Source organism: Betta splendens, unplaced genomic scaffold (assembly GCF_900634795.4).
Source record: "Betta splendens unplaced genomic scaffold, fBetSpl5.4 scaffold_35, whole genome shotgun sequence".
Classification (NCBI taxonomy): Eukaryota; Metazoa; Chordata; class Actinopteri; order Anabantiformes; family Osphronemidae; genus Betta; species Betta splendens.
Window position 1 is genome coordinate 63,728 of NW_026577854.1, and position 14,619 is coordinate 78,346.

The 14,619-nt window shown below is 43.1% G+C and overlaps 2 long non-coding RNA genes across 4 annotated transcripts; one reads left to right on the top strand and one right to left on the bottom strand.

Annotated features, from left to right (window-relative positions):
* Window positions 1-138: 138 nt before the first annotated feature.
* Window positions 139-10,299, top strand: LOC114850974 (uncharacterized). Of its 3 annotated transcripts, none has more exons than XR_008693976.1 (3): window positions 139-1,128; window positions 1,166-1,496; window positions 5,227-10,299. It is a non-coding gene; the product is annotated as an uncharacterized LOC114850974 (long non-coding RNA). The 3 variants fall into 3 exon arrangements; XR_008693977.1 differs by lacking the exon at window positions 5,227-10,299 and adding an exon at window positions 2,900-5,179; XR_003784965.3 differs by lacking the exon at window positions 5,227-10,299 and having other exon boundaries at window positions 139-905; window positions 1,166-1,429.
* A 2,280-nt stretch (window positions 10,300-12,579) lies between these two features.
* LOC121202075 (uncharacterized) lies at window positions 12,580-13,558 on the bottom strand. The gene is made up of 2 exons (XR_005897380.2): window positions 13,165-13,558; window positions 12,580-13,035 (listed from the first exon to the last, which is right to left on the bottom strand). It is a non-coding gene; the product is annotated as an uncharacterized LOC121202075 (long non-coding RNA).
* Window positions 13,559-14,619: the final 1,061 nt, after the last annotated feature.

Consider the following 14,619-nt stretch of genomic DNA (forward strand, 5'->3'; position numbering starts at 1 on the left):
CAGAGATACTAAAGTGTCTGACAGTGGATTCTACACCTGTAATTTACCAAATCTTCATCAAACCTTCACCGTTCATCTTGTTGTTGGTGAGTAGTTTGTAACTTGCTTCATTTCTGTCTTTTTCTCTGTGATGCAGGATTTAAGTGATGAACTAGAACCATGATTTCTTCTTTGGTTTTTAATGAGCTGCTCACTGAGCTCATCGTCATCACTAGTTGCTCCGTGTTGAGACATTGGTGACGTCACTGGTGATAAAGTTGAACCTTTTTCTGCCTCTGATCCTGTTAAACACTACAACTGTTCTTGTGTCCTTAGAATGAAGTGACTAAAAACTGACTTTGTCGTTGTCTGTTAGGGAGGATTCATAGAGACTAGAGTCTAAATGTTTTGTGCAGCAACATAATCTGAGTATCATTAATCAGAATCAAAGTGAACCTTTAAATTGTATCTATTTTTGATCAATTTAACTCTCGAACAGAGACCATTGAGCATTTAGTGACATCAGGGAGTCAGCGACTCAACGTCAGCCATGTTGGACTCAGAGCACTGACACCTGTCAATCATGTGCAGCGTTAAATGTTTCCCCCTGAACAGGAAGTGAGCACAGAGAAAGTAGTTCCTCCCTCACTCTCCCTCTGTGTTTGTCACCACATCTACGTTTCCTGAACCTCATGTTCAGAAACAAAGTCATTGTTAATGTTGGAATAGTTTCAATGAATGACAGTGATGTTAAAGCAGTTGATGTTGAGCTGCTGCACAAATGATGGACAGTGTAAATGACCACAAAGGTAATGTCAGTTACTCGTTGTGGGCGTGGCTCAATTGAAGCAGACTCACCCCAGACCATGTGTGCCGAGCACGGAGATTTACGGCAGACTCTGCCTTCAGGTTTCTTCAAGTTGAATGTAAGTTTGTATGTTACTGTAACGTTTATTATGTTGTTTTATTTAACGCTATTTGGTAATATGTAAACACTTTACAAATCATAGTTGAGTTTTTCTTACCTCGCTTGCATGCATGTGCTATTTTTAGCTCAGATGCCGTGTGTGTGTCAGTCAAGCTAGCGATGCTAAGATCGAAGACTTCAACACGTTTTCTAATTATTGCACCCTTGGTAAGCGGAGCGAGGTATGTCATTTTGACTCATCGTATCGTTCATTTTTAGTTTTCACGGTGCTTGAAGGATGCTCAAGTGTTGCTGGACAAACTTCTGTGGATGACACCAGCAAGTAAACTCACCGCACCCGTTAGAGACTCTCCTGTGAATTTTTTTGATACCAAGGGCAGCTACAGTGAAAACTCGTCGCTACATCTGAGCTATCCACCTGTCTTCTACGAGCAGCTTCATCTGCCACGGAAGCAAGATTCTACAACATGCTGCGTGGATGCTACAGCTGCAGTGAGAAACTTTGGCACACTTGTGTATAAAGCAACGCAGAAAAACACAAGATAAGAACATTTACACCTGCTCATCTAATTCAGTAAGGCAATCCAAAGTAAGTTATACGAGTAATGAGTATCAGGATTAAAGCCTAAATAATTTGAGTCTTGCAAAGTAATAGTGTATCTTAGATCAGCAACATCCTATTAGATCCAAAGGTCTGAGGCCCAAACGTCTGTTATCTTTATTTGAGTTTACACTGTGTGATTGCTAATCTTGGGTGTCCATTAAGTGTAAATGTCTGATGTGAGTTGTGACATAGTGTTAACAATAAGTTAAAACCATCTCTCAACTACTTTGAGTCCAGACATAAAACACTCAAGTTTTATAATTAACGTCGCACTGCAGACGTACAAACAAAATGTTAACGCCTGTGGAAACAGACAAACTCCTGGAAGCGCAACAGGTCAGGTCCAGCTCTCGTGAGCGACGCTTAACAGAGAAGGGTCAGGAGATGCATGAACAGGAAGCAAGGAAAACTGAAAAGGCATTCAATAAGGCAACAGCAAAAGAGATTAGAGTCAGACTGAAGAGTTATTGCTCACTAGAAGACCTTGGTAAAAGCCAAAGAGACATTAAGGCTGGACATGCCATTGTACAGAAGCATTATGAGACAATTCTACGTAACCACACCTCTGCTCCAGACATTGTCAAGAGAATGGATGCATGTGTCACTCTGACAGCTGAGACTTGTGAACTTGTCAGTAAGCGACTAGAGAGTATAGATGAAGCCTTCAATGATCAACTCGAAAAGGAAAGAGTGAGGATGGTTTTAAATAAAGAGTATGGATCTGTTTTTGGCAACACAAATACAGAAACAGTAATTTCAGAGTCACCACGAGGCTCAGTGACTCAAACATCACCTCCAGGTCCTCCACCAAACAAGCAGACGCAGAAGCAGACCTTGCAGCCAAATTAGAACAGGCAAAGGCTGTGCAACAAATACAAGCCCAACAAGCCAAGTTAAATAAAATGGAAAGTCTCACAAATGAAAGAATCACAAATGCTATCTGAAATTAGGCAAAGGGAGGCAGAAATGAAATCAAAACTTGAAGATGAGCAACTAAGGTTACGACAAATGCAAGCAGAAAATGAGGTTAAGGTAGAAGCAGCAAGAGTAAGAGTATACAACATTTTTGATGGTGTTGAGAATAACGAAGAGTCTGACTACAAAATACTACCTAGTTGCCAAAATGTTAAAATAGAGACCCCACTAAACCCACAAGCTGCAGAATTTCAGCATCATCATGCAACATTGGAAGCCCAATCAACTCAGGATGCAGTCAGCTTGGCCCAGGCAATTGCAAGCTCACTCACCTTAAACCGTCTGCCTGTTCCAGAACCCACAGTCTTCACTGAGGACCCTTTAAAGTTTTTAGATTGGAAGTTATCCTTCACGACTCTCATTGACCAGAAGCCTTAGTGAAAAAATGCTTTACTTAAAAAGTTATCTTGCAGGTGAAGCACAAAAGGCTGTGAAGGGATTTTTCTACCGAAACACAGAAGATGCATATAATGGTGCCTGGACAGTCCTGCAAGACGGGTATGGAAGTCCATTCATTATCCAAAGGGCATTTAGAGACAAGCTCACAAAGTGGCCCAAAATAGCGGCAAATGACCCCCTTGCACTCAGGGAGTTTGCAGACTTCCTCCAAGGCTGTGCTGAGGCTATACCCCATGTTAAGGGTCTGGCCATCCTAAATGATTGAGGAAAATCACAAACTCCTCAGAAAACTGCCAGAGTGGTTGGTCTACAGATGGAGCCGAATCATTGTGGAGGAATTAGACAAACAGGGAGATTATCCAAGCTTTGCACAGAACAGAGTTCATGCAGAGAGAAGCACGGATAGCTTGTAACCCTATTGCTTCCTGTTATGGGAAAAATTGTCTCTTCCTTATTTTTATGTGTCTTCCTTATTTCTATGCATTTCTATGGAGTTATTATACGAGTTATGACTTATGTTCTGCAATTAATATCTTATGTTTTGTCTTACTGTATGCATTTGATATTTCACCTACATTGTTCAATGGTTGTCTCTGCCTGATAGACTCTCAACTCTAGCTCCCAAACCCAAGGTCGGGGAGTTGTGTCTCTGTCTGTTGAGACTCGGTGCTCCTTTCTCACAGATAGTTGGACGTCAGCGATGCAGGTGTGAGAATGTAAATATCTTCACACACACTGCGACAGGGAGGAGATGGTGCATGTAATTTGATTGGGTTGGAAAGACATTCCACCCTAGTCGGACAGAGAAGCTAAAAGGCAGAAGCAACTTGAGGATCGTGGGCTCTTTGCAACACACCTTCGTGGTGTGTGCAATGATCTCCCCAGCTGGTTTTTGGTTTGTTGATGTGCACGATCAACATCCATGCTTTTTATTTGCTTTCCCCATTATTTTTATTTTCTTTACTATTTCAATAAATCGCACAAAAGGACAACTCTCTCATCTACTTCTTTATGGAAAATTTCCACCACAGAAATTGGCGTTGTCGGCAGGATCCCGCGGCAGGTCGTCTGGACGGTGTGACCAGGGACGATAGTCCTGAGGACTAGGGTCGCTCAGCCTCCAAACCTCTACAGACATTCAGAGCTGGGAGGACTGCTCACCCGTCTGGATCGCCTCTGACGAGATCCACGAACTCAGATTCAAACTCAAATCCTAATTTGGCTCGGCTCGGTGAGAGAGATTCCTTTTGATTCGGGAAAAAACAAAAAGATTGGAACTTTTATTTTTAATTTAGCTGAAACATTTCAATTGGTTGAAAAAAAAAGAAAACGGGTTTGAAATTGGTTTCAGGTATTCGGGTTTACTTGGCTCTGATCATTTGGTTTAGGGAAAGTAAGGCAAATAACAATTAATTCTAAAACATCCGCAACTAGACTAAAACAACGACAAAAGAAAATATAACTAGGAAAAGAGAGAATAATATTTCTAAAACGACTATGTGGCTGAAAACATCTAAAATATAATAATTAGGACCAAACAATTTTTTTTAATTAAAAAAATTTAATATTCGGGTAAAAAAATTAATTAGGTCAAAGTCTGCCCTGGTGGCCGAGACGGTGGTTGCTAAGGGTTGGCTCGTGGGACCGAGCTTGTTTTGTCTGTACTGAGGATACAGACCAGTGTGCAGATCTGAGCGCAGTCCAAAGGGTGTGGACAAGGAAATAAAAGACGGCTTCTGTAAGACGGAGCGCGTTTGCAGGGGGAAGTGGTTTTGAGATACGAGGGACCCGGGTCTTAGAGGGGCCTGACGGTGAGGGACCACTTCCGAGAACCCTGTCGCTGATCTGAGCGGTTCCCTTTCTACGGAGACGTCCGTGGAAGAGAAATTTCGAAAAAAGGTTCCGGCCGGAACACATAAAAATCTAAGGCAGGAAACCGCCGGGACTCTGAAAGATGGGTTCGGGGCGATCTAAGTCTCCACCACCAGACTGCAGCATTACAAAAGTAAAAGTAATTATAAAAGTAAAAAGTAAATATGGTTATTAGTGCGTTTCATATTTCCATGAGTGGGAAACTGGTTATGGGTTCAAAAGGAGAATCGCTTTGTGTAAGGACATATGCACCTTAAAAGAAAAATTAGAGACAAAAGAAAATACTTGAAAAAGCAAAACTATCAAAACTAAAGCCCTAAAAGAAACAAAAGATGAGAGTAACGGAAAGAAAGGAGATAACAACTCTGGGGAAGAATTGTTTGCACTCTGCCACAGACACACATACCACACACACACGTCATGTCAAGAGCAAATGCTCCCATTGTTTCTGCTCTCTGTCCTAATGCAGAACCGAGCGCGATGAGGGTAAATCCGGATCTGGACTCCTTTCCCACCATCAGCAGAAGAACCGAAGGAGAAGAAGCGCCGACCAACAACCAGAACGGGGTGGAAGCTCTGACGCCACGGCAGCTGGAGGACACAGACCACAGCATGGAGGCCTCACAGACTCCACAACGTCTGCACCCATCACGTTCTGGGCTCATCAGATGAACCAGCTACTACAAGCGTGTGTGTCTGACACAGACACCTGCTTATGACAATCAGCAAAGGAAAACAAGGACAGAGCAACAGCAGAGAAGACGTGCTCTGACACAGACACTGGTTGAAACAACAGGAGAGGCTTCAGACGTGATCGGCCCAATAGAGCTGCATCTGAGGATCCAGGAAAGGTCTGTCATCGAGGAACAACTGTCCCATTGAAAGGCTTCACCCACTGGCGCTCACATCAGACTGATGGTTGGGGAAGGAGGAAGGTGACGGTTCCTTTTCACGTGACGTACAAGACGGTACCGCAAACACACACACACACATTCATACACGCAATGAAGAAACACGCTTACAGCTGATACACGCTCAAATTCATGTTCATGCTTATCTGCTCGCAATGAAGAATCGCTTTTTGCTTAAAAAAATCCCACAGAGTGATTTTAAAATGATGACAAACAGCTAAATGACAATTGCTGCATGACTTTACAGTCTGATGGGTTCAAACTATTTTAACTTGCAACAAATTCAGTAATAAAATCCTCTATGTTTCTAAAAGGGTTTGTGCACAATATAGGTTTGTCTGGCCAGACTAGAAGACTATAGGAAACAAAACAGACTATAGAGAAAACAAAACAGACGGTAGAAAAAGAAACAAAAAAACAGACTATAGGAAGACTGAGACTGACTGAAACAGACTATTAATGACTATTAAAGGGAAGACGACTATTAGAGAGAAGTAATAATAATTACTGTACGTACCAGACTATTAAAGAAAAACTTACTGTTTCACTGTCTTGTGCAACATCTGACAGCAAGACACCTTAACATTCATCTTTGCTTTCAAACTTGTGCCCAGTTAAATTTTTAGGAAGAGATCTCATGTAGTTTAGATATTTGATTGATTTCCACTCCAGACGGAGTGCAGGTTACATCTACAGACATTCTAAATAATCCCTCTTTTGTTGGTGTTAACTTCAGCTCAGCTGTGCTCTTATCATTAGCTGCTGGGGGGGGGGCTGTAACTGAGGCCCTCACACAGGCTGCATCACAGCTTGTTTATGATTTTACACACACACACACACACACTGACAAACTGGCCTCAACTTCCCTCTTTTGGGATGAACACAGGTCTGCGCTTGCGATTTCTTTTCCTAACGAACAAAAAGATTTTTGATTTTTATTCTACAGTTCCACACGTCCCTCTGTGAAAACATGATGGAGACAGATGCAGGACGTGGGTCCTTTCGTGATCAGATGTCAACGGGGTGGAGACTGGTGAACGACTTCTGACCCCATGTGACGTATTTACCCACATTACATGCTTTTGTTTTTATTTTGATTTTTCAGAGGACGCTCTGACCCAACACTCAGCCTTACAGGAAGCCCTGCTTCCCTGTGGCTCACACACAGACATGATGTAGGTTCGATCAGAGGATGTGAACCAGTGGTCATCACACCTAAATCTGACCACAGACCATGTAAACAACAACACCCTCTTAAAGGAAGCCATAGATGGCGTTACTGCAGACACCACTAAGCTACTGAAACATTGGATGCTACAGGCCACAAAGAGAGCCTGTCTAAATTACACTTTGTTCAGACAAAGGTTATTTTCTGGGTCATTGTAATTACAGCTGATGGCAAATCCATCTCACCCAACAGATTTGAAGCAATTTGAAACCTGCCTAAACCGTGCACGTATAAACAGCTGATGTCTTTTCTAGGTTTTTGTTCTTATTGTAGGACTTTCGTTCCTAACTTTACTGTCTTTGAGGCCCCACTCAGGGTTCTGATGCAGACGTCTTCATCGTCCACTTCTTGTCTCACGTGGACGTCTGAGGCTGAACAACGTTCACTGACCTCATGCTTGCTCTTCAGGCTCCTACTTTGGGTCTTTCTGATCTGACCCTACGCGACCTTTCACTCAAACAGTGGATGAGAAATCAGGTTGTACGACTTCTGTTCTTTTGTCCTCATACTGTTTTTGATTCTTTTGAAATAGATCACATCTTTCTACAGCCCGATGGCTTAGATGCAACACCACCTTGCTCAACATGCTGAACATTACTATCAAGAGGTCGTCTTGAAGTCTAGTGCTTTGCTAAGACACTACTCTGCTCAGGCTGCAGAGTTGATCGCGTTGACTGAAGCTAGTAAACTAGCAGAAGGAGAGTCTGTTACCATCTACACAGACTCTACAGATGCTCTGTGGAAGCATAGGAAGCTTTTGAAGTCTGATTGCAAACTTATCTTACATCATGATAAGGTTCTGCTTTGCTGGACGCTGTCCTGCTACAGTACCTACAGCTAATGCTGTTTGTAACTGTCCAACATCAGTGACGACTTTGTTTGTGCCGACATGCAGCTGCAGACGCTGCTGCGAAGGTCACTGCCCAACAACCCCTCCCTCTCCTGATCCCTGTTTTCTCTCCTGATCCTTGTTTTCTCTCAAACTCTCTCTGTCCTTTCCTTCCTCATCTCCCTGTGGTTTAAACATTTTCTACCTCACAGGAACGCAGACTCTGGCAGACGAATGGTTCCACCTGTAGCCATGGAGTCTGGTTTGGGCCTGATGGAAGCAGTGCCGCCCAAACACCTTTTCCCCACAATTCAGATTTCCCAACAGGTGAAAACAGGCGACAGGACTATTACACCATCCAACGAGGGGACTGGCGATCGTTAGGAGTTCAGGAGGAAGCATTGGGACTCAAAACGGTGGCGAGGTCCCTTCCAGGTCCTTCTGACGACCAACACGGCTGTGAAGATCGCAGAAAGAGCGACTTGGATCCACTCCAGCCACTGCAGGAAGGTCCCGAATCCAACAGACGACCCTCCATCTACATCTACACCACACGAGAAAACCACCACTGACGAAAAGAATTGAGAAGGACGACCCTCGCTGTGCTCACACACGCACTGAGGCGAGGCTGCGTTGACCGTTCAGCTAAAGGTGTGAGCCAAGCGCCGCCTGAAGCTGCGCCGGTGAATCACACTATCAGACCATACATCTACACACACGCTCCTGAGAAAACACACACACGAGCAGCCTTGAGTTGCCAACGCTGGACGACGTGTAGACTCTTCACATCACGGGAGTGACAGTGACTCAGACGACATTGGGAGGAAACCTGACGGTGATAACGAACCCCAAGTGTCTCTGTGATCAGCTGATCACAACCTGAAGAACCCCAACGAGCTGTCAATACTTCAACACACAGGTTGGAAACAATCTAACGCTACTGTTCAACAGGAAGAAGCAGATTGTTACGAGACATCAATTGTAAACATGCTTTGTTAGACTTCATTTTATGTTACTTGGATTATTGCCTTTAGCATATGATGTTTCTTTGTAACTTTACACACTACTTTTGAATGAGAAAATTCACAACAACAACAACACTGAGTTTAAATATCCTGAAGTTGACTTGGTGTTTAATTTGCTCACAATCACTTTATTCACTGCTACAATTAGTTCTATCCTTCATCTACAGATGAAAGACAACACAAGCGGAAATATGCATCATCATTCTGGTTAAATCCCTGAATCTCCTATTCGCTCTAGACGCAAATGTACAATTAAAGATCCGAAAGCATTAAATCTATCTTAAGAATATATGAAACAGAACCCCACCGGAAACCTATGGTTATCATACATTAATTGTCTTTATTACATTACAATTGAATGGCCATAGACACGTTGTTAGCAGAGAAAAGAGGCGTTTGTGTTATGTTTGGAGACGCATGTTGTACTTACATCCTGAATAACACTGATTCTAATGGTATTGTGGCGAAGGCGCTCCACGGCCTTCAGAATCTCAGCTAACTCTGGTATAGATTCTTCCTCTTGGAATTGGCTAGACGAAATGTCTGGAAAATGGAAATCTGTTCTCATGTCCACAGCTGTTTCCTTTATCATTGTGATGGCTGTGATTCTCTTGTTTGGTTGTTGCGTTATCCCACTGGTTAGAGGTCTCATCATGCGTGCGACCTCAGCAACACTCTCGTATGAGATGACACAATGCACTATGTTCAAAAACCCCAACTCTAACTCACTTAATGACTTTGACGATGGTATGGGCTCATTTTCTTCACATGCCGATACAGAAGTTATTCTTGTATAACTACCCACCAAAAACAGCTCCCAACCTTTTGTCCCTTAGTTACTTCCATTTTATGTGAAGGTGTATTTTGAATCTTGATGAGTTAATACCCTTATTGTTTCATTTGCAAGGATCTTTTATTATTACAGAATGTGATGTTGACAATTTTTATTCCTTTATGGTTTGATTAATGTGTAATCAAAAGGGGGGAGTGTTATGGGAAAAATTGTCTCTTATTTTTATGTGTCTTCCTTATTTCTATGCATTTCTATGCAGTTATTATACGAGTTATGACTTATGTTCTGCAATAATATCTTATGTTTTGTCTTACTGTATGCATTTGATATTTCACCTACATTGTTCAATGGTTGTCTCTGCCTGATAGACTCTCAACTCTAGCTCCCAAACCCAAGGTCGGGGAGTTGTGTCTCTGTCTGTTGAGACTCGGTGCTCCTTTCTCACAGATAGTTGGACGTCAGCGATGCAGGTGTGAGAATGTAAATATCTTCACACACACTGCGACAGGGAGGAGATGGTGCATGTAATTTGATTGGGTTGGAAAGACATTCCACCCTAGTCGGACAGAGAAGCTAAAAGGCAGAAGCAACTTGAGGATCGTGGGCTCTTTGCATCACACCTTCGTGGTGTGTGCACTGATCTCCCCAGCTGGTTTTTGGTTTGTTGATGTGCACGATCAACATCCATGCTTTTTATTTGCTTTCCCCATTATTTTTATTTTCTTTACTATTTCAATAAATCGCACAAAAGGACAACTCTCTCTCATCTACTTCTTTATGGAAAATTTCCACCACACTTCCCCATTCTTGATGAACACTAGAACTACAGATGAGAGAGTTCCAAAGAGAGCCAAAGCACTCAGAACAAGTGTTCAACTGGGAAATTCCACCTCCGTTGTGAGCAGTGAGTCATTTAGGGAGATACCACGGAACTTTGCTGAGCAGTCAAAAACAACTCTTACTTTGTCTGGCTTCCTGGGGTGGTACACTCCATGGTGGGGAATGTACCACAGAGTCTCTCCCTCTGCATCACGGATGGGATGACCCACTTCCTCAGAACTTGCTGCCACGGTGGGAGGAGTGGAAATATGGTCTTCAGAGGTTAAAGGAAGTCACCATACCCAGATGTTATCATCCTCAAGACTTGTAGATAACATTATTAGAGTGAAATTGCATCACTTCTCAGATGCCAGCAACGTGGGATATGGTGCATGCTCCTACCTCAGATATAAAAATAACAACAACCAAGTCCATTGTAACCTTGTGATGGCTAAAGCAAGAGTTGCACCTACCAAGGTCCACAGTATCCCAAGGCTGGAGCTCTCTGCTGCGGTCACTTCAGCAAAACTAAGTACTGTGCTTAAGACTGAACTTGAAATGAAAATTGACAGAGAATTTTTCTGGACTGACTCCCAAGTAGTGTTGGCATACATCAACAATGAAGCACGAAGATTTCATGTGTTTGTAGCCAACCGTGTTCAAGTGATAGGAGCCAACACAGACCCAAGTCAGTGGCATTATGTCGACACTACACAAAACCCAGCTGATCATGCCTCTAGAGGTCTTCATGCAAAGGACATCTCTTCAACTACCTGGCTTTCAGGGCCTAGGTTTTTGTGGGAAGAGGAGGTTCCCCCAGCGCCTAATCCACCAACTGAGTTGCTTGTTGGCGATCCAGAAGTTAAATCAGTCCAAGCCTTTGCAACACAGGTCAGCGAGCAAAGAGATGTTTTGAATCGCCTGAGTCGGTTTTCCACTTGGACAAGGCTCATTAAGGTGGTTGCCAGAATCAAGAGACTAGGGTGCAAGCTGGAACACCAAAGCGAACTTGTGACTGTTGAAGAACGTAAGGAGGCTGCCAAGGTGGTGATTAAGCTTGTTCAGCAGGACACTTTCTCCCAAGAGCTAAGGCTATTTCGTAAGGGAAATAGTCTTCCGAGATCAAGTCCTCTTGTTCGCCTTGACCCTATTCTGGATGATGGACTTATTCGTGTTGGAGGCAGACTGAAAGCGTCATCCCTTGATCTAGAGCTTAAACACCCTGTCGTTCTCCCAAAAGACAGCCATGTCACAAGGCTGATAGGCTGGCATCATGTGTCTGAGGTGGTGGTTTCCTCTCTTCACCTTCTACACCTCTGACTTCACCAACAGCTGACACATCCAGACGTTCTCAGACTGGCTGTGTGTCTGAGGGGAAGGAGCTGGAACACAGGTCAGTCATCAAGAACTTTATGGACTGGTGCGGGCGCAACCACTTGTGTTTAAACACCAGTAAAACCAAGGAGATGGTGATTCAAGAGCACAGACATAGAGACTGTGGACAGTTCTAAGTACCTACTGTAGATGTTCACCTCAACCATAAACTGGACTGGACTAATAACACTGATGCTTTGTACAAGAAGGGCCAAAGTGGCCTCCACCTGCTGAGGAGACTGAGGTCCTGGAGTGTGCAGGTCCACATTAAGGACCTTCTATGAATCTGTGGTGGGAAGCTGGTGAGGAAGCTCTGTCCTGGGATGTCCACTGGACTCGGGCGTTGGCCAAGCTGACATCCATCATGGACCGTTCCTCTCACCCACTGCACCAGACTGTGGGAGCTCTGAGCTTCTTCAGTGGCAGACTGATCCACCCACAGTGGTACCGCAATGTAGAGGTCTGACAGGCTCAAAGCTGCACTGTTGTTTGGTCACTTTACCCTCAACACTAAGTACTGTACTACGCAAGGTTGTGGATCTGTTGGAAGTGCTTTTTTCGCATGCTGTACTTGTGTACAAAGGTTTATTATTATTATTATTATTATTATTATTATTAGTAGTAGTAGTAGTAGTAGTAGTAGTACTATTGTTTCTATGCTCTAATGTCTCTTTTTCCTGCAATCCTACACAATTGCTATGTCTTCCAGTGGCTGTTCCAGCAATTGAATGTTGGGAACCACTGTGGGATCAATAAAGTTCATCTATCTATTGATACAGACATTAGATCAGAGTCACTGTCTGTAGCTGCCCTTGGTATCAAAAAAATTCACAGGAGAGTCTCTAACGGGTGCGGTGAGTTTATTTGCTGGTGTCATCCACAGAAGTTTGACCAGCAACACTTGAGCATCCTTCAAGCACCGTGAAAACTAAAAATGAACAAAGTTGCTGCTTAATGGTCACTCAAATTTAACAAAGTGCAAATAAACTCACATATATCACAGTAACACACATGTCTACACATAAATACAGAATATAAGCTCTGAATAAAGCATGGTAATACACACAAAAAATGACTAATGTGCACCGCTGCATAAGCACGTGAAAATATTTAGTCTCCCAAAGAACAAATATTACAAACAATGTCAACATTTAGGGTTCTCTAAACTTTTGTTTACTGATACGATGAGTCAAAATGACATACCTCGCTCCGCTTACCAAGGGTGCAATAATTAGAAAACGTGTTGAAGTCTTCGATCTTAGCATCGCTAGCTTGACTGACACACACACGGCATCTGAGCTAAAAATAGCACACACATTGCAGCGATTAAGAAAAACTCAACTATGATTTGTAAAGTGTTTACATATCACCAAATAGCGTTAAATAAAACAACATCATAATAAACGTTACAGTAACATACAAACTTACATTAAACTTGAAGAAACCTGAAGGCAGTGAGTGCCGTAAATCTCCGTGCTCGGCACACATGGTCTGGGGTGAGTCTGCTTCAATTGAGCCACGCCCACAACGAGTAACTGACATTACCTTTGTGGTCATTTACACTCCCACCAAATCATGTTATGATACTTAAAATAAGTAAAGAAAAACAACACAATCATAAATGATTTCTAGTCTACAATGAAGGACCACAGGTGGTGAGTTTCAACGGAGAGAATTTGTGATAACATGTTACATGTCTGATGTAAGTGCCCGAATGAACTGTTTGCCAATTATTAATTTTCCATGAGAAGTACTAACTTTTGGATAGGACATTCAATAACCGATGGTTGAGAGAATGGTCGTATTTCTTTGTCGGCCTACGATCTCCTACTCGTACCTTTACTCTCGACAACTAGACCATCACAGATTCTGTAGTTTCAACCACTCTGTCCTAACTGCCATTGGTTCCTTGGAAGTGTGTCTTCCTTGATAATGACTATGTCATCCACCTTTAGGTTACGCCTGGGTACATGCCATTTTTGCCTTGTGGACACGTTCAAAAGATATTCTTTCTTCCACCTACTCCAGAACTGTTCAGTCAAATATTGTACTCTGCGCCATCTCTTTGCAGCATACATATCCTCTTTTACAAATTTTCCAGGAGGTGGTAAAGCAACCTTGGATTTCATCAAAATGAGGTGGTTTGGCGTCAGCGGCTCTGGAGAGCTGGGGTCATCGATTCCATTAACAACCAGTGGGCGACTATTAACAATGGCCATAGCCTCATAGAACAGCGTTCTGAGGGAAGCGTCATCCAGTCTGCCTGAACATTGAGCAGCCATGAGGTTTAACACACTGCGTATGGTTCGAATTTGTCGTTCCCAGATTCCACCTGCATGGCTAGCTGAAGGGGCATTAAATACAAACTCACACTGCTTATCTGCTAGGAATGCCTCTAGGGTCTTGAAGTCACATTGTTTCAGTGCTTCTTTGAACTCGTTTTTGGCTCCCACAAAGTTTGTGCCCTGGTCACAGTGTAATTGAGAAACCGCTCCTCTGAGACTGGTGAAGCACCTTAAAGCGTTACTGAGAGCATCTGTGGTCATGTCTTCAAGCATTTCTATATGGACTGCTCGGGAAGACAAGCAAGTGAGGATGATACCATACCTCTTGCACTCTTTACGGCCCTGCTTCATGATAAATGGGCCAAAGCAATCCATACCACAGTATGTGAAGGGTGCTGAGACTTCTACACGTTCTTTGGGAAGTTCTGACATACGTTGCTCCTCGGTTGAACGTCGAAGCTTTCGGCACTGTACACATTTGTGTATGTATTTGGCAATTGATTTGCTCCCACCAATGACCCAAAATCCATTTGCTCTAATTTCCATCAAGGTTTGATTACGGCCCTGGTGACAAATCTGGTTGTGGGTAATGAACAGG